Here is an 18,933-nt window from a genome sequence, read left to right on the forward strand (position 1 = left end):
TTCTGGATTTTAGACACAAAGTGTGATTCCTCAGAGGAAGCAGGCTTAAAGTACTCACCTAAGTGTTATGTATTCACAGAACTAAAAGGCAGACCTCTTGTCATTCACAGAAAGTCTTTTCGTTTTAGCACAATCATAGAAAATTACCTCAGAGGAATATTGGAAGTTGCTGGCACCACCTCCTGTACTGTGCATACCCAGGTGTAGAGGGAATGCAGAGAGAGGTCAGGAGAGGCAGCGTACTGACCAGCTGTGCTCTTCTGTGTCCCTTGCTCTCCCTGCACATGGGGTGTTCCAAGCCTGACCTGCTTGTGAACAGAAACTGCCACTCACATTGAGCTACCTCAAATTACACAGTGGCTTTGCAGCTGGGGCTAGGCATGGACCACAAAATACCTCCTTGGTGTGCCATAAGCCCGATTTGAACCCTTGGTTTTCAGTGGTAAAATGCAAATCCATTGTGTTGCGTACTCAATAAAATCAATAACCCATTACATCCAAGTGACAATTTGTCATTTTCATAACCGGTACATGCTGCTTCCAACAAAAGGGGGAACAGGGAGGAGAGGGAAGAGGAAGAAGAGGAGGAGCAGGAGGAAAACAGACAAGAAGAGGTCTAAGGAAAAAGGACTAAATGAAATAACAAAGCAAAGAGAGGAGGAGGAAGAAGAGGAGGTGGAGGGGACCTTCCCAAAGTGTGATTTCCTACGTCCTTAAAAAGCACCTCTCTGGAGGCAGAGCCGGGCGGATCTTTGTGAGTTCGAGGCCAGCCTGGTCTACAAAAGCGAGTTCCAGGAAAGGCGCAAAACTACACAGAGAAACCCTGCTTGGGGGGGTGGGGGGAGCACCACTGTTTCTATGGATATTTGACAACTGTCCCTGACTTTAAAATATGCAGAAAAGAAATTGCAAGCTTTCCTATGGTCTCTGGGGTCTGCTCTGCCTGGCATCTACAGTTGAGCATTGATAGAGACAGTTTTCAACATTTCTTCTCATATCTCAAGGTTTTTGTTGTTGTTGTTGGTTGGTTGGTTTTTTGGTTTTTATAGACAAGGTTTCTCTGTGTAGCTTTAGAGCCTATCCTGGAACTCACTCTGTAGACCAGACTGGCCGCAAACTCACAGAAATCATCAGCCTGCCTCTGCCTCGCGAGCACTGGGATTAAAGGCATGTGCCACCACCGCCTGGCGATATCCCAAGGTTTTCATGCAAGAATTTTTTTTTTTTAATGCTGTAGAAACTAGCAGACAAAGTCATGTTATCTGCATGTGGGTGGGTAGCCACTGAAAGGAAATCCAGAATACAAGTTGCTTGTATCACAAATGTAGATCATTAGTTAGATGCTAAAGTGTTTCGTTTAGACCAATTTCACGGGGAGAATATGGTCTTGCAAATGTATGCATGGTATTAAACTTCAATATAAGCACATCTTTTTTACACGGGCATACATAGGTTCCATCCTATTTAAGCACGTCCACATTTGCAATTAAGGGACACTAATTTCTTTAAAGGTGACAATCCAGTCACATGCTCAGCTTTAGAAAGGACAGATCGGACCTGGGACCCCCCATAAATGTAGGGAAAGTCTGGAGTTAAGTCATCTCTTTGTTCAAAAGGCCCCAGGCGGTTTAGGATGAGTTTGCGTGCCACACCACTTGAAGTGGCAATCCAGGGAACGGATCTGTGAAACGCAACTTAAGGATCCCACCCCTTTCAGAGTTTCCCTTTCCTGTCCTTATGTGCACCCTGCCCGGGCCCCCGTTAGTGTGGGACTCCTGGCCTTGGCTGTGCACAGTCTTTTCTCTGGGTCTCTGCGATCGCCCCCAGCTGGCCAAGAGAGCGCTCGGAGCGCAGAAGGCACCGGTCTCCGTGGCTGCAAGGCAAGTTAATAAACAGTTAAGTTTGGAAGGCTCCGTAGCACGTTGAGGGGGAGTTACCAAGCCCAGGCAGCAAAAACATCCCGCCACATTCCTGGGGAGTCCTCAGCTGCCAGCATCTGATTAGAACCATATCTCTCTCCCCGGGAGTGGCCGCGCGGCACCGAAGCTCCCGGCCCGCGGCTATTTAAGCGGGGCTGACCGCGTCCTCTGCGCTGCAGCCTTGAGGCTCCGGGCACGGGGAAGTCATGCTGGCTCCGCAGAGGCACTAGCTAGCCCGTGAGTAGCTCTGCTATCCTCCTTCCCTTTGGCTCCATTTTTGTGGATCTCCTTCTCTCCTTTGCTGGCTCCTCTCTTCCCACCCCTGTCTTGGCTTGCAGACCTTGGGCGGTGGGAGAATCTTACAAATGGGACCGTGTACTCCGGGGAAAGAAAGCAGCGGTTTTGTGGCCTGACATCTGTGGAATGCTTCCAAGGAATGCATTTTACCTTTGGGGTCGGACTCCAGACGCCCATCCTGTGACATTTAAAGAGCCCATCCGTGTGTGTGTGTGTGTGTATGTGTGTGTGTGTGGGTCCGTCTGTCCGCGGAGTGCTTTAAGGGATTTGGGAACATCCCAGGGAGGACATCGGTGTGGCCCGCTGACCACCTAATTAACTGCTGAAGGGTGTTCGGTTTTGCCCTGTGACAAAGGCTGGACGTGGTTTGTGCCTCTAAGGAGCTAGCTATTTTCTGCTGACTGACAGCATAGGTCACTAAAAATGTGAACTTTGTCTTACACCAGCATTCCTAGGAAAGTATCTGCCCAGGCGACTTAACAAACTTGTTTTCAATCCCCGACGCGTTTAAACGCTGTGTTCCTGCCCATTGAAAACTAGTTGGAAGGATTAAGTAAGAATTCGAGAAAAGGGGGGAGAAATGTGTTAGTTAAAACGTTGGAGTCCCCGTCAACATAGCGGGTTTTCTTTGCAGCAAAGAGCTGATTCTGTTATTTCTTCCTACTAGCTCTCCTTCACTTAATCCAGAGGCTGGAATTCAGCTCTGTAGTAGGTTTCAGATGGGAGCTGCTTGAACCCAAAGGGAAATTTAACTGGATTAAAAACACTTAAAGAAGCTGGATGTTATCTCCACCCAGGCACCCTCCACACCCTTTCCTCTTTCTTCTTAGCCTGTGTTTGGAAGGAAGGGAGCTACTCTGTAAACTGAGAAGAGCAGGAATGAGACTCCAGACACATGGAAAGATTTAAAAATTATGGAGAGGGCAACTTCATGAATAGTAAATGTTGCTGTTGCTCTATAAAGTGACTTGATGAAAATATTTCTGGCCCTAATAAGGCAAAGCAGGAGAGCGGAGGGGGACCGAGGTCGATACAGCTTCAATCTAGGTAGTGGCAGAAATTTTGCCAAAACGTCCCAGAGATACCTGAGAAGGCTACTGAAATGCTTCTCATGGGATGTATAATGCATCTTTCTTACAAGCTTGAGGCCTGGGCTCTGCACCCGAGAAGCTTTGACTGGCTGTTCAGAAAGGAAGGGCTAGCCAGGATTCGGGACTTGCTGCTACCAAATGGCTTGTCCTGGTGCTCTCTTGACCTAGATTAGGCTGCCCTCCTCTTACCAGGCACCCCACCTACCCAGGCGTCTACCACTCCACTCCCTTGAACTAAGGCAGGGCACACCAGTGCTGAAAGGAGTTTACTGGCTTGAGAATTTCGGAGCGTTGGCAATTCTGGCTTTCCTGAGGAGAACAGCTTGGTATCTGGGAACAGCAATGTTACAGTGAGCAAAACTCAGAAGGTGAGACAAGCAGGAACCCCTGAGAAAGGAGATGTGGTGGTCTCCTGGAACATGTTATTTCAGACACAGACCATTTCTTCCACGTTCTTGGTCACTTTGTCCTAAAGCTCACTGGATTCTTCTGCTTTTTTACTAATAACGAATCCCTTCTCTCCCTACTTCCCACTCCGGTCCTTTTGTCCAATGTTTACCCCAGAAACTGTTTGTTCCTAGGCTGGTATGTTCCCTCTTTCCCCTGAAGTTCTAGAGAAGGAGCCCAGGCAGGACCTTGGCCATGCCTGGCAAAGCCACTGAGCCCTGATTAGATGGTCTTACTGTGCACCTGCCTCCTCCTCCTCCTCCTCCTGCCTCCTCCTCATGAGGGCTAGGATTGTAGGTAGAGGCTACCACACCTGACTAAGCTATGCCATTTTAACTCTGGCCAGAAGGGAGAGATTGTAGAGGAATGGGGAGAATGTCTTCAGCCTTCGCCTCTAGCGTGTATGTGTTTATGGGGCTGGTGATACTGATATGGCAGCTTATCTCCAGCTGAGGACTACATAAAGGAGGCAGGGTAAGGTAACCACTGCATTGTTTTCGGGCCTTGCTGATTTGTGAGGAAAGAACGAAATCCAGAGGTTCGTTCCTTCTTTTTCTCCCCCACCCCGCCCCCGCTTTTTTTTTTTTTTTTTCTTTTGGCGATTTGAGACACAGTTTCAATGTATCTCTCTTCCCAGGCTGACTTTGGACTTCTAGCCTATGTCTTTTGAGTCCTGGAATTATAGGCATGCACCACCAAGAGTTCACACTTCTGCTAAAGACTCATAATTTTAAGGGTTAAACTAAAAGTCTAAATTCCTGTTTCTTAGGGCCTGCTTCTTGTCTTACTCCATGGGTTAGATGGATTTTGGTCGGCTTGTTGGGGGTGAGGGGTGTTGCTTTTATTTTAGTTTATTGTTTGTTTATTTATTTATTTGTTTGTTTGTTTGTTTTTTTTTTTGAGACAGGGTTTCTCTGTGTAGCTTTGCGCCTTTCCTGGATCTTGCTTTGTAGCCCAGGCTGGCCTCGAACTCACAGAGATCCTCTTGCCTCTGCCTACTGAGTGCTGGGATTAAAGGCGTGCGCCACCACCACCTGGCTTAAAAATGAGTACTTCTTTGTGTGTGTGTGTGTGTGGTGTTGCTTTTAAGATACGTGTTGGCATGGTGATGGTGTAAAGGCTTCTGGGAGCTGCTGACCAGCTGATCTGGTTTGCTCAGCCTACCCCTCTTACCTAAAATTTAAAACACCAGGAAAACATGGCTTTGCTGGGGGGCTTGTCGCCCTCAGGAAGCATTATGGAAAACTGTTCCTGGTTGAGACCATGAGGAACCTGTTCCTTCATTTCTCTCCTAGTCTGAGCCTAAGCTTGGAAAGGCCATGTCTTCCCTCCACTGGGGAATTGATCGTCCCTTTTCTTAAAGACAAAGCTAGCATGCTGGAATATGTGAAAAGGCTGCTGAGAAGAATTCACTAGAGGCCTAAGCTGCCTCAACTGGAAGACTTGCTAGAGGACTGGCCTGGGGGTTACGTAACTGACCTACCGTATAAGGTTTCCTACACTGGACAGAATTAGAATGTGAAGCAGATTGGCAATATGAAATACCTGAGCAGCCGGATATGTTTTTTTCTGTTTTGTTTTGTTTTTCATTCTCCCCGGATATTGTAATTGTTATCAAGTTAGCACTATGACTGAATTGCAGAGGCTGGCCCAAGCCTCCTTTAGATGACCTAGTGTTCACATCAGATAAGTGTGTTTAAGGGAAACCTAAATCATGGTAAGATACCCTAGTGGGTTCATCATGTCAGTTAGAAGCAAATTTTCAGGTCTCCTCATAGAGACAAAGCCCGAAGTCCTGCTGAGGGGTACAAATAATGCTGGGTATCTTTTTGTTTTGGTTTGGTTTGGGTTTTTGTTTTTTGTTGTTGTTGTTGTTGTATTGTTTTTCCAGGCAGGATTTCTCTGTGTAGTTTTGGTGCCTGTCCTGGATCTGGATCTGTAGACCAGGCTGGACTCGAACTCACAGAGATCCTCCTGGCTCTGCCTCCTGAGTGCTGGGATTAAAGGCCTGCACCACCACCTGCTGATGCTGGGTATCTTAAAGGGCCAGCATCTTGTGCACTCATTTGCTAGCTGCTATCTGTCCTGTTAACACAGTACAGCTGGGTAGTGGTTGAAAGCATCCACACAACTGCTGGTAAAACGACCTTGAGCACACAGAGTAACCTCTCGGTAATACTGTTTTCTTAGCTGAGGAAGAACAATATTGTGCTTAAGGACACTGGGGAGATAAGTTAATCTACATCTTTAGAATGCTTTATTCTGTTTGTCTGTTTGTTTCTGCTCCCTGAACAACCTGAATTGGGTGTCTTTGTGACCACTGAAAGCAAATGGAGACTTTCTTAATCACAACTGAATGCCATTCACCTATCTGAAAATGTTAATCATTCAAGAACTCAATACTAAGAAAACCTGTGTGTTTGCATGCGTTCACGCTAGAACAGACAGTCACTCTCTGTTCTCAGTGTGGAGGCCTGCCATTTGGTTTGGTCAGAATGACCTCTGGTCTCCTTTAAATCTTCCCCACACTCTCTCAGACTCCCTACAGAGAGAGAATGCTCCTTCTTCTGAAGTCAGCATTCTAGCCAAGGAAGTGGGAAAGAGAGGGACCACCCTGACTAACCTAGAGATCAGGCCAGGACATTGGGGCCCCAATACTATCATGGCCCACATAGCTGGGCAGGTTGCCATGGTTATTCCCTTCCTGCATCTTTCTACCACCCTGGAAGGAAACTTGCCTCTCTAGGGTGAGCAGAATCAGAACAAATTGCTTCCTGGCCTAAAAATGGAAACCAGTCAGTAAAGCAGAATCCCTCTCTACTCATATTGCCCTTTCCTCACCCCTCAAACTTATTTTAATTCCAGTACAAACTTCTAATCTTTGCTAGCTCTTATATCATCTAGATAACAACACATGACAGCTAATACAGTTTCAGTTATTACCTCTGTATAGAAGTTGCTTGGCAATTTCTGTTCCTCTTATAACCTGCACAAACTAGCCAGGGTTAAATGACCTTTGGCTGATGTAAGCTGGTAAGAATTCTCAGTAATGGAACATGCCAACTTAATGTTTAGTTCTAGGGAAGTGACCAGGAAGCAGAAAGTATGGCAACCATCTCTTAGACTTTCAAGAAATGTCGGAGAAAAGGGTAAGGGAAAAATAGGAAGTAAGAGTTCTAGAATGTTGGATCTATAATACTGTAAGAAGTAAGAGTGTGTTGCAAGGGTGGAGCAGGTCCCTATGTGTATAAAATCCTGGATTCAACCCCCAACATCACAGAAAAGAAAGAAAATGAAATTAAAATGCTGTTAAACCTCGAAGAAGCTTGAGTGACAGAGGGAAGGTTTAAGATATTTCTCTTGGTAAAAAACTAGTCTGTTTTCCTTAGTAATATGATGTAATACATGAGGTTGAAATATACTAGGATCTTCAGAGGACATATAAACTGCCACTTGTAAGCAGATTCATAAAAACTGAAGTCACCCTTTCAGGATTAGACACTTGGTGGGTGTATGTTTCACAGCTAGAAGGTTTCGCAGAGTGTGGTCTCCACTCCAGATTGATTGAACCAAGTTGGCAGGAGGCCTTGCCCAGCTATGTTCTACAAACCTTTTATTTGATCTAAGAGCAACATTTGTAATTCAGCTTTATGATTCAGTCATTCAATGGAAAACATAACAACGTACTTCAATTCCTACAGTCATAGAAATAGTAGAGCAAAACTATTTAAATATAATTATGTTTAGCTGCATCTTGGGTTGCAAAAAAGATGAGAAAGCACATACCTACAATGTTTTACCCATAGCTTTCTTGATCCGAGGAAAATGAGTATAATCCTTAGTTTTACCACATTGCCTCACTTCTAAATCCTTTCACCTAGGCTGAGGTTTTTAAAGAGTATAATTAATCTCCACTTATTAGGAGACTGTCTCAGCCAACATATTTTTAAGAAGGACTCCAGTAAACTACATCATTACCCTTAAACCAGCTGGTTTTCTCTAGCCCACATAACTTTTACATTTGTTTTCCATGCCATGTCCAGAAGTGCAGACAGGAGCCTCCACTGTAAATAAGTCTACTGCACTTGGGTTTTAGAGAACTGTGTCTTAAGAAGGAGCAATCCATTCCCCCATTTAACTTTCATTATACACAACTTGTAATAAAACAAAAAATCTGGGCTGCGAATATAACCCATTTGCTAGAGTATTTATGTAACATGCATAAGTCCCTATTCTGAACTACTTGTGGCTCATGCAATTAATCCCAGCATTGGGGATGTGGAGGTGGGAAGACCAGAAGTTAAAGGGCATCAGCATTCTGCAGTGAGTTTGAGTCCAGCATGGGTTACTTATCTCAGAAAAAGAGGTCTCCATTTCTTAGCTCCAGTATGATCAGCTTGCTCCACATAGTTGTCTCTGAATAGTTACGAAGAACCTAATGCATGGTGCTGAGTTGGCAGTGGAGAAACAACCACTCCAGTGAGTAGAAATTAAGGAAGAAGTCTGCATCAGGTGAGACCATACATACAAAATCTAGAGTTCTGCCAACTTGCAATGGAATGGCAGCCCTGGCATTTCTCAGAAATACTACTAAAAGCCAGGCATGTGGCTTATTGGTAGACCTCTTACTAAGTATGTACAAAGCTCTAGATTTGATTTCCAGTTTAAAAAAAAAAAAAAAACTGTTCAATTTCCCTAACCCTTAGTTACCACATTCACCTTGCAAAACAGTAGTTAAGAATGACTGGAATATGTAGAGATCCCAACTCTGACTGAAGCACACTGGGTGTCATCTGGAAATAGAGTAGTAGAGAATTCTGGTTCTGAGATGGACAAGGTTAGTGGTTCAGAGCACAGGCTCTGAACTACAAACGACCATGTCCACAAACCAGCTCTGCTGTAACACAAGAGGTATAGCATCTGAATTTCATTTTTCCTCAAAGTTACAACTGAAGGGAAGTGGAAAGTTCCTGAGAATGACTGCTGACGCAGATGAGCGACTGTTCTGTAACTGCCATCCTCGGTGAATTAATTATCTGGGCTAATGCTGGAAAATGGTCTTATTCTTGTTGATGGTGAATTGTAGATAAGCCAAATTCTGTTGCTGAACGCATTGAGGCTGAGAGTTAAACCAACTTTCTTTCATATTTTGAAACCATTAAACATGGGGGTCAAGCAGTAGAATATGGCAATATTTCATAATCCAGAAGGGACCGACAAATGCTTTCATGGTTCCATTTTTTTTTTTTTTTCATGGTCGGGGAAAAAGAGTTTCTTTAAGTCTAGAGTTAATCTATACCTAAAAATCAGGAACATGAAAAGTAACCCTTTCTTTCCTGTGTCCATATTGGGCATAGATGCTCTCCTACATAACCTTGTTTTTCTTTGTCCTTTCTCTCTCTCTCTCTCTCCCTCTCTTCCTTCTCCCACCCTCCCTATGACTTTCCCTATGACCTTCTCTATCTCCCTCCCTCCATTCATCCCTCTCTCTCTCCCTCCCTTCCTTTTCTCTCAACTTTCTTTATAAGACAGCTCTCACTCAGTAGCCCAAGCTGGGCTTCTCATCCTTCTGTTTCAGACCCCCAAGGGCTGCATAGGTATGCAAGATCACACCCAGTTTTTACATTTATGTTTTAAACTGTTCTGGTTAGGACCAAAGTCTGTTCTGATATTCTATGATACATAATTCATATGTTAATATGGTTTTATGCTATCTTTTAGTGTTGTAGAAATAAGCCAGATGCATTTGCAACTGTCAGAGGTGTTGAATAGTGAGGAGTTTTTCACTGTTCCCTGAGTTAGGATCAGAAATCATATATACCCAGTAGGTCTTCCAATCTCTGTAGTTTGAGCAGGGAAACTCTTAGCTGTGCTTTACTTACACCACCACTGATTTTGTTGCTATTGTTATCAGATTTGTTTGTTCCCCAGCTCCTCCAAAATTAAACATTATAAATGCACCCCCATTTTGAAGTGTAAAACAAATGTATAGCTGATAACACGATTCTTCTATCAATAGTTAATGATATTCAATATTGATTTCTACCAGGGCAAAGGTTGAATTATAGGTAGGATTCTTCAGAAAACATCTATATTGGTAAGTAGGTAGGTAGGTAGGTAGGTAGGTAGGTAGGTAGATAAATAGATACATAGATACATAGATAATAGACGGATGGATAGATGGATAGATGGATGGGTGGGTGGATGGATGGATAGACAGATTTGAATTAGAAAAATAACTAATTTTATTTAGTATCCAAATTATCTTCTGAAGTATAACTTGATGCACAGATGTTGATTGCCCAAAACCTCTTGGGAATGCAATTATGATTTATTTAGCTGTCTGGGGTTATAATAACTAAACATTGGTTGAAATTCAAAATTGGATGCAGCTATTTACCTTATGCATGTTAGTAGACGCATGCTAATTACAAACCACAAAAAAAATTTAGCTGGGTGTGGCTTGTGTCTTTAATCCCAGTGCTGGGAGACAGAGAAAGGCATATATCTGTGAGTTCTAGGGTAACCTGTTCTACACAGTGATTTCTAGGACAGTCAGGACTGGGGGGAGAGAGAGAGAGAGAGAGAGAGAGAGAGAGAGAGAGAGAGAGAGAGAGAGAAAATGCCCATATAGCAGCACATGTCTATGGTCCCAGCACTAAGGGAGAAGAAGCAAGAAAGAACTTGAGTTCAAGGCCAGCCTGGGCAACATAGTGAAATCCTGTTGACAAAAATAAAAGAAACTTAGAGAAAATGATAATCAACCAACAGAAATTTGTTTCAATTGAACGGTGTAGGGTATTTATATTGGTTCAGATGAAGACAAAAAAGACAGTGGTTGTAATAATAGAATCAGACTGTAAGGGACTAAAGGAAGTCAAATATGCAAAGGTAAAATGAGAAAAGATGTAGGAAGGAGACAAGGGAATTGCGTAGGTGGGAGAGAACGAGGTATGCTCAAATAGCTCCATTCTCTCATACCCCGAGAGTACAGGTGGAGAGCCAAGAGATGATAATGTATAAAGGAAAGCACGGAGGACATTAGTCATGGAAGTCAGATCTTTATTTGCTAAGAGGATCTCTTCATTTAAGCAGAAAAACATGTTAATTCAGGCAAGTTAACCTGTCCATTCTAGCAAGATGAGTATGAGTGCAGTTGAAGAAAATCCTACCAGCAAAGTAGGGCAAAGATTTGCCTGATTTAATATTAAGGAGCAAAGGGAAAATCAGTATTGCTGTCATTATTTATTTTGATTTGTTTGAAACAGTGCAGCTCAGGTGAGCCTCCAGTTCACTGTATAATATGAGCTGGACTCAAACTCACCAGTCTTTTCTGCCATTGACCTGCCCAACCCCCGATCTCCAGTGCTGGAATTAGAAGCACGTACCACAACCTCCCATCTGTGCATTAGTCTTAGTGTTTTAAAGCACTATGCTCTTTAACAGACTCCAAAAAGCTTAGAAAAGTAGAGTAACTAATTCCCTCACCTCAAAAGTTTTATTCAGTTGAGGGAAGAATTCTACATGAGTCAGAGAGCAACAATAGGTCATGGTCACTGTGGGAAGATGATACAGTGAGTAAGAGACCAGTAGAGACTTCTGAGACCATACACCTTGAGTAGACCTTGAACGACAGATTGGTATTTAAGTGGGAGACGGCAACCAGGGATGTAGGCTAAGACGGCGGCATCAGAAGCATGGAAAGCATGGGGCAACCATATCTCTGTTACAGAAAACAATGGCTCATCTAGAAAGCTAGTGGCTATGGATTCATATGTCTGAAACCTGATTAGGGACTCTGAAGCTCAGCTCAAGTGCAAACGAAGATAATGAGCTTGATTAACACAAAATCAGGAAGGCTAATCCAGTAAGCACTTCTACATAATGCCTCCATAAAAGGTGACCTGGTACAACTAGAGTCACTTAAAAAACTTGGCTTATTGGGTTGGGGATTTAGCTCAGTGATTGAGAGCTTGCCTAGCAAGTGCAAAGCCCTGGGTTCAGTCCTCAGCTCTGAAAAACAAAACAAAACAAAACAAAAAACAACACTTGGTTTATCATTGGAATTCTTTGAAAAGATGGAAAGTATTTAATCATTGTACTTTTTGACTTTAAATATTTTCAGTATATTAAGGAATAGCCTAGTGCCTGTGTAGAGAAGGTAAAGTACAATATCCCATGAGCCAGGTACACATAGCAAGTAATGTGACAATGAAGCAAGGTTGGGGAGAAATACTGGAACTCAGTAAAGCATAAGAGAAGTGGGAGAATGAGAAGCATGAAAATAAAAGACAACTGTGAAAAACAGTGAGTCAGAATTTTGCCAGATTAAGTAGATATGTGAACAATCTAGGATGACATCTGTTTCATTCCAAGCTACAGATAATACTCTTGTAGATGTTGTAGGCACATCCAGGTAGACAATAAATTCTATTAAGTCTCTTCCCAGCCCGTGTACAGTGAGGCTAACACAGCTTCTTGTGTGAGAACTCTATAGAATAATGGATGCAGTCATGATCTGTTTAAGAGTCTGGATGCAGAGGCTTCCTGCAGCCAGCGTCTGTAGAAGCTTCTATGAGGTGCCAGGGTAGACTACCTTCTTGATAAAGATTGTCATAACATGAGGTTAATGCTTTTATAACTAGGTAGTGCCCTTGAACCAAAGCTAGCTCAGGGGAGCGGGAAGGAGAGAAGGTTACATTTTCCTGATAGCTCTTTCATTGAAATGAGGAGTTTGCCTCATACAAAAATGACTTTCTTGAGACTTTAGGATCCAGTAACATGTTTGGTACTAAGATGTAGACACTGACATCTCCTCTGAGTCATTCATGTTTCTCCAGTGGTGAAACATTGCCAGATGAATGTAATGTTTCCTTCTGTTTGTTTATGAAGTTAGCTATGAGTCAGAACTTTAGATTTTAAATTAATTTTATAGAAAACACCACAGATACTTTTAATGACCCTGTCTTGCACAGTTCTTCCTTCCAGAAGTCATTGCCACAAAAGTGTTCCTTGAGATTGCAGTAGGACTGCAGGACATTCGGAAATTGTTGGGAGAGATAGTTTATACATTAACATGGTCTTGTACCAATATTCATATCAATAAGAGATCAATGCATATAGAATTTCTTGAAGTAGTATTACATTTTTTTCTTACTAAATGTTGACAGCAAAGATTTTCTTTTGGTTTTTTGAGACAGGGTTTCCCTGTGTAGCTTTGTGCCTTTCCTGGAACTCACCTGGTAGCCCAGGCTGGCCTTGAACTCACAGAGATCCGCCTAGCTCTGCCTCCTGAGTGCTGGGATTAAAGGCATGTGACACCATCACCTGGTTTTAACATCAATTCTAATGAGCATTTTCCTATCCTATGCTACAAGTACCTTAAGAGTAAAGACTGTTTCTTCTTTGTCATTTTATACCTAGCATACTACAATGCTTGGAACATAGTAGGTATTCAATAAATAGCTTAATGGCCAGAAGAGTAAATAACTCAAGCCCCTCTCATCTATGACTTACTTGTAATTTGCTATAGACTGAGCATAACAGGAAATTTTTAGCTTCCCTTTATCTATTAGTATAAGTAAAACAGTTCTGAACCTTGTTCTAACTTTATGGTAATTTATAATGGGCATGATCCACATGTGCCCCTTTTTTATATCTACTCAGGTCCTGAGAAAGACAGACAAGGTGTTACTAAAATTCTCCAACTGATGTGGTATTTCTTTACCTTTTTTTTTTTTGAGCTGAGGATTGAACCCAGGGCCTTGCGCTTGCTAGGCAAGCGCTCTACCACTGAGCTAAATCCCCAACCCTGATGTGGTATTTCTAACCCATTGGTTTAACTTCTGTCATTGGAGTATCCAATCTCGCCACTCCAAGACCTGCTTTACCTGGTGGATGTAACACCCACCCCCACCCCCACCCCCTGGCTAATAACAGTTATATTTCATGGCTTCCAGGCCATGGACAGCTTTTCATCCAAGAATAACTTTTCATTCTCCCTTTGTTTCAAAACCTATATATGTCCACCAAACTGTTTATTAAATAGCCAATTAAAATTAAATATGGATGGCCTAAAGGTCAGGGCTGATAACTGCTTAAAGGTCAGGGCTGATAACTGCTTTGACTTAACATAATTTCTGCCCCAATGAGAGAAACTTAAATTTATTTATTTTGTTTTTCTTTGCATTTTTTTGAGACAGGGTCTGGTGCCATAGCTCAGGATGGTCTGGAAATTACTATGTAGTTCAAGCTGTCCTCTTTCTGCCTTAGCTGGTCCCACCCGACTCTGTTGTTGGGATCATAGACATAAGCCACCACACCCAGTGAGAAATTTAATTTTTAAAATTTGCTTGTGCAGCTGGACTGTGATTTAAGATGCAGTTTCCACTAGCCTTTCTAAAATGCTGATGGCACCAGACTGCCAGCTCATTACTCTCTACACTGCTCCCAGTGTATCTAAAAACATAGCTGGAAACCAAGAACAGGTCATAGCCTAACTAGCTTCAAAATCCCACCATAAAAGCAATTTTTCAAAGTTGAATTATTTGATTCAAAATTTACCGCTCAGCAGTTAAGATACTTGCTTATTCAACCGAAGTTCAGACCCTGGCAGCCATATCCAGCAACTCACGAACACCTGTGACTCTAGTTACTAGGAATCAATCCTATGTGTCTTCTGGCCTCCCCAGGCATTTGCACACATGTGTTCAAACTCACACACACACACATAGGACATATTGATAAATCAGAATAAAATAAATTTAAAAAATAACCTTTTCCTAGCAGCTTTAGATAGGCATCAGTTAAATGGTGTCCAATGGTGACATTATTGCAGACTGGCTATGGGCACTGCTCTAGACACATCCAGATGTTCTTGGTGGGTGTCACTGAATCCTAAGACACTTACCTAATTGTCTTTCTTGGGTGCTAAAGAGCAATCCCAGTCCCTCATGCTCACTAGCATCCTAGGTACATGCTCCATCATTTCAATGCTCCAAATTGTGCCAGAATTTTAAATATTGCTATCTGATACATTAACACATCCCCGGGAAATATAGTTTTAAAAATAAAAGCACATGCCACCCTGATGTCACACTCTAACTACATAAGAATTAGCAATGGCCTGCCCTTCCTTAGTACTAGTGTTTCTAGATTCTCAATAGTTACATAAGAAACACAGAATGGGAAAACATACTGCTTTGAATAAGTCACAGTGATGTCCTTATTTTGGTCCATAGCTCCCTTTGACAAAAGATGTCCTTGCTTTGTTTCCTAAGTTGACACTTCAAAATGTCATTTCATTTCTAAAATAGGCATTAAGGAGACTTCTTTTTAAAGATAAGATGGGTCATAGAATAAAGGGCATAATATATAATGGCCTTTGGCTTCTATGAAAGCCACATTTAGGACACAGTTTATTTGAAGTTTGAGGGTCACTGGCATCATTGCTCATCTGGAAGGGATGACCTTGAATCTGACATTTGAGATTGTTAGACCTTAACCTTTTGATGAAAAGGCTTCTTCCCAGAAGATTAGCCAAGTATTTAAATAAAAGAAACCGGCAGTGTTGAATCACTCAAAGTGGCACGTCCATGCAGCTATCATACTACAAAGCTATCTGACTCTTTGATGCCTTGCTGCAAGTACTCAGATTTGTCACTACCCCAACCTAGACGCCATCACTCAACCTCAAAGTCTCCCCAGTACTGTCTAGACAAAATAGAGTGCTGTAAGATTACCATAATCCAGCTTGACCTGACTCTCAACCTTTCCCCTGCCATCACGAGCACCCAGTTCTGTATCCTTGCTCAGCTGATATAAATACTCTTTATTCCTTGCTAAGAATTCTTCTTTCTCAGATAGATTTTCTGTACAAACTGCACCCAGCCTTGGGGGTGGGGGGTGGGGTCTGGTTTAATCTTTTCTTTTACCTGTGTTGCTCCAAGGCAAAGTTTGAGGCAAAAGCATCAGAAGCATAGATGCTTAATTCTTGCAAGTGAGTTTTTCCCATCAAATAGGAATAACGATACCAAAGAATTGCATGAGAACATTCTGGTGTGTAGGGAACATTTGATACCTCCAAACTATCCCCAGAGATACTCTGCCAAGTTCCTGGGCTGCTCTGCTTTTCCTTAACAGAACATTTATCCCCTTCAGAAACGTATACTCCATTTACTTTTGTTTTTCCTTCTGCAATAGTGCAGATTTGTCAGGAAAGAGATCTATATTTTGCCCATGGACATACCCAAGCTCTAAGAGAATTCCCACCACACAGTAGGAGTACAGATTAATTATATGATTTGCCTTCCTGGTATGTATCAGAGGCATATTCAAAGGGATGCACCCCCTATTTAAACAGGGTTGTATGTTGCTCTGACTGGTCTCAAAGTCACTATGTAGCTGAGAAGGCTGTTGAACTTCTTTTTCCTCCTCCTCCTCCTCTTCTGTTTGTTTGTTCGTTTGTTTGTTTGTTTGTTTGAGATAGGGTTTCTCTGTGTAACCATCCTGGCTGTCCTGGAACTCACTTTGTAGACCAGGCTGGCCTCAGACTCAGAGATCCACCTGCCTATGCTCCCCTACTGCTGGGATTAAAGGCGTGCATCACCATGCCCAGCAGCTGTTGAACTTCTGATCTTCTTCCTTCTAGAGAGAGAGTAAGAGTACAGATGTGCACTGCCACACTGCTTTAGCAATGCTACAGACTGAACACAGGGCCTTATGCATGTTAGGCAAGTACACGACCAACTGTTTTTCTCTCCTAAGGAAATTTCTTAGATCAAAGAGTAAGTGTAGAGTGGAATTTAGGGTGGAGAACCCCAAACTGAGAGAGACTGATTCCAGGAAAGAAGCTTTTTTCATATCCATGTCGTCATTTTCTTTTCTTTCTTTCTTTCTTTCTTTCTTTCTTTCTTTCTTTCTTTCTTTCTTTCTTTCTTTTTGTTTTGTTTTTTGAGACAGGGTTTCTCTGTGTAGCTTTGCGCCTTTCCTGGAACTCACTTGGTTGCCCAGGCTGGCCTTGAACTCACAGAGATCTGCCTGCCTCTGCCTCCCAAGTGCTGGGATTACAGGCATGTGCCTGGCTTAGTCATTTTCTTGAAATTAGAATTTTGCTTGTTTTAGAAGGACAAAGCAAACTTTTTGTCTCTCTGCTTTTTCTGGTGGAGCTAATTATTTCATGTTTCCACAAAATGTAACTTACCAAAGACACTGTTAGCAGTAACTGTAAACATTCACCAATTCCGGATTTCACTCAGTCTCTGTGGCATTTGGAAAGCTCCATCACAACCTTGGAGAATCTGCCTGGACTTTCTTGTCTATACTTTTGAGACTTTTTTTTTTAATAAAGATTGGATTAGGGACTTAATAATAACTTTCAAAGGAGATTTCTCATTGAATAGGGCTATAGAGTTCAGCTAAGGAAACAACAAATCATGGAATCGCATTCTTTGATACTAAAAGTGCCTACAAAAAAAGCCGAGGCAAATCAGATGCTACCATGGAGAGAAGACTTCAGCTAATACTTGCAGATCACCTGAAGTTACTTTGAATTGGTGAGCTTAAGATGGACCATGAAGAAAGGCTACAAATGGAAACTCCAGTCTAATCCATGATTCCTCCTCACCCCCCCCCCCTTTTTTTTTGTAAATATGGAAGTACTATTTGCTTAACAGGTATAGAATCTTGCAACTTGTCATTAGAAATTCAAAGAGTGGAGGACAGTGCTTTGAAAGAGCATTCAGGCTAATGAACATTTGTTTAAACACTGCATTTTTTACTAACCAATTAAAAGTGACTCACTGAGGTTGGCATTTCTGTGTGCTCAAACCAGAAGCCCTTTTAGTTCAACATAAACAGGGATATCTAGATCATCAATGGCTAAGAGGTCTCAGTTGAAGTCCAGCTAAGAGGCCTTCAATAGAGGCACTGTTACCAGTTCATCCTGTACAGGAACTATACACTAAGTAGACCCCCATGGTTGGTTAGTTCCTGGGATCCCAAGGAGGTAACAAACCTGGTCAGAAGGGTAAGCATTCAACAGCCAGAGAAAGAAGCACTTTATCCAATCTATTTATCATAGGAAAGCACGGGGCTATGGTGTGTGTGTGTGTGTGTGTGTGTGTGTGTGTGTATGTGTGTGTGTGTGTGTGTAGGTATGTGTGTGTGTGTGTTCTGTTGTTTTGGTTATTCTGTTTCATTTTGTTTTGAGAGAGTCTCACTGTGTAGCCCTAGTTGGCCTGGAACTCACAGCTCTGCCTGCCTCTATCTTCCAAGTGCTGGGATTAGAGAAAGGCATATGCCACCACGCCCAGCAGATAAACTGGTTTTGTACAACTGGAATCTCTTTCCTCCTCAACTCTGGAATAATTACACTTCTAGAAGAGAGGGTTTAACTTAATGTGTTGACCTAAGAATGACTACACATATGTATATTCACATATGTGTGTATATACATATATATGTATATATTCAGCCTATTGCTGAACTCTGGAATAAACTTTTTGAAATTTGTACAGAATAAGGTAATTCTTAAGGTTCTTAGAAATTTACAACCAGAAGAGAAAGCCGCTGAGCTCTGCCTTCATTTCCTGGGACATCTTAGTTCTCGGAAATACTTCCATACATTTCCCTCCTTGTTGAGATTATGCAACCAGCTGGCCTAAGATGACATAGAAATTAGATCCCTGAAGGCTATTTAGATGAAGCCCATTGTTTTAATGATTAGAACCTCACAGGTATGGCTGTCCTAAAATCATTCCTTCTTAGGGTCCTTTCAATCACTTTTCTATTCTACATTTTCTAATTGTGTTTATATGCCACCTTATAGTTCATCTTGTAGTCATTCTTGCAGTAGTTTATTATTTTGTTTAGATAACCAAAAGCACAATTTAAATACAGATGGGTTAGCTATTGCAGGACACTTTTGTATCATATATTCTAAAATTTCAAGACTGGGTTAATATTAGTATATTGTCTCAAGAAGCAAGTTTTTATACTAAAACCTCTCCCAGAACCTGAAATTACCACGCATTTTGTTTGTTTGTTTTTTCAAGACAGGGTTTCTCTGTGTAGTTTTGGAGCCTGTCCTGGATCTTGCTCTGTAGACCAGCCTGGCCTGGAACTCACAGAGATCTGCCTGACTCTGCCTCCTGAGTGCTGGGATTAAAGGCGTGCACCAC

General features: G+C 42.2%; 1 protein-coding gene across 3 annotated transcripts in view; it reads left to right on the forward strand.

The window, feature by feature from the left end:
* The first annotated feature begins 1,795 nt into the window (after positions 1–1,795).
* Dab2 (DAB adaptor protein 2) overlaps positions 1,796–18,933 on the forward strand; it is a 56,085-nt gene continuing 38,947 nt past the window's right edge. Inside the window, exon 1 of one of the 3 annotated variants that reach the window (XM_036207176.1) lies at positions 1,796–2,156. The gene's annotated coding sequence lies outside the window, so the exon portion shown is untranslated. The remainder of the gene's footprint in view (positions 2,157–18,933) is intronic. The other 2 variants (XM_036207175.1, XM_036207177.1) reach the window with 2 other exon arrangements.

Source organism: Onychomys torridus, chromosome 15 (assembly GCF_903995425.1).
Source record: "Onychomys torridus chromosome 15, mOncTor1.1, whole genome shotgun sequence".
NCBI lineage: Eukaryota > Metazoa > Chordata > Mammalia > Rodentia > Cricetidae > Onychomys > Onychomys torridus.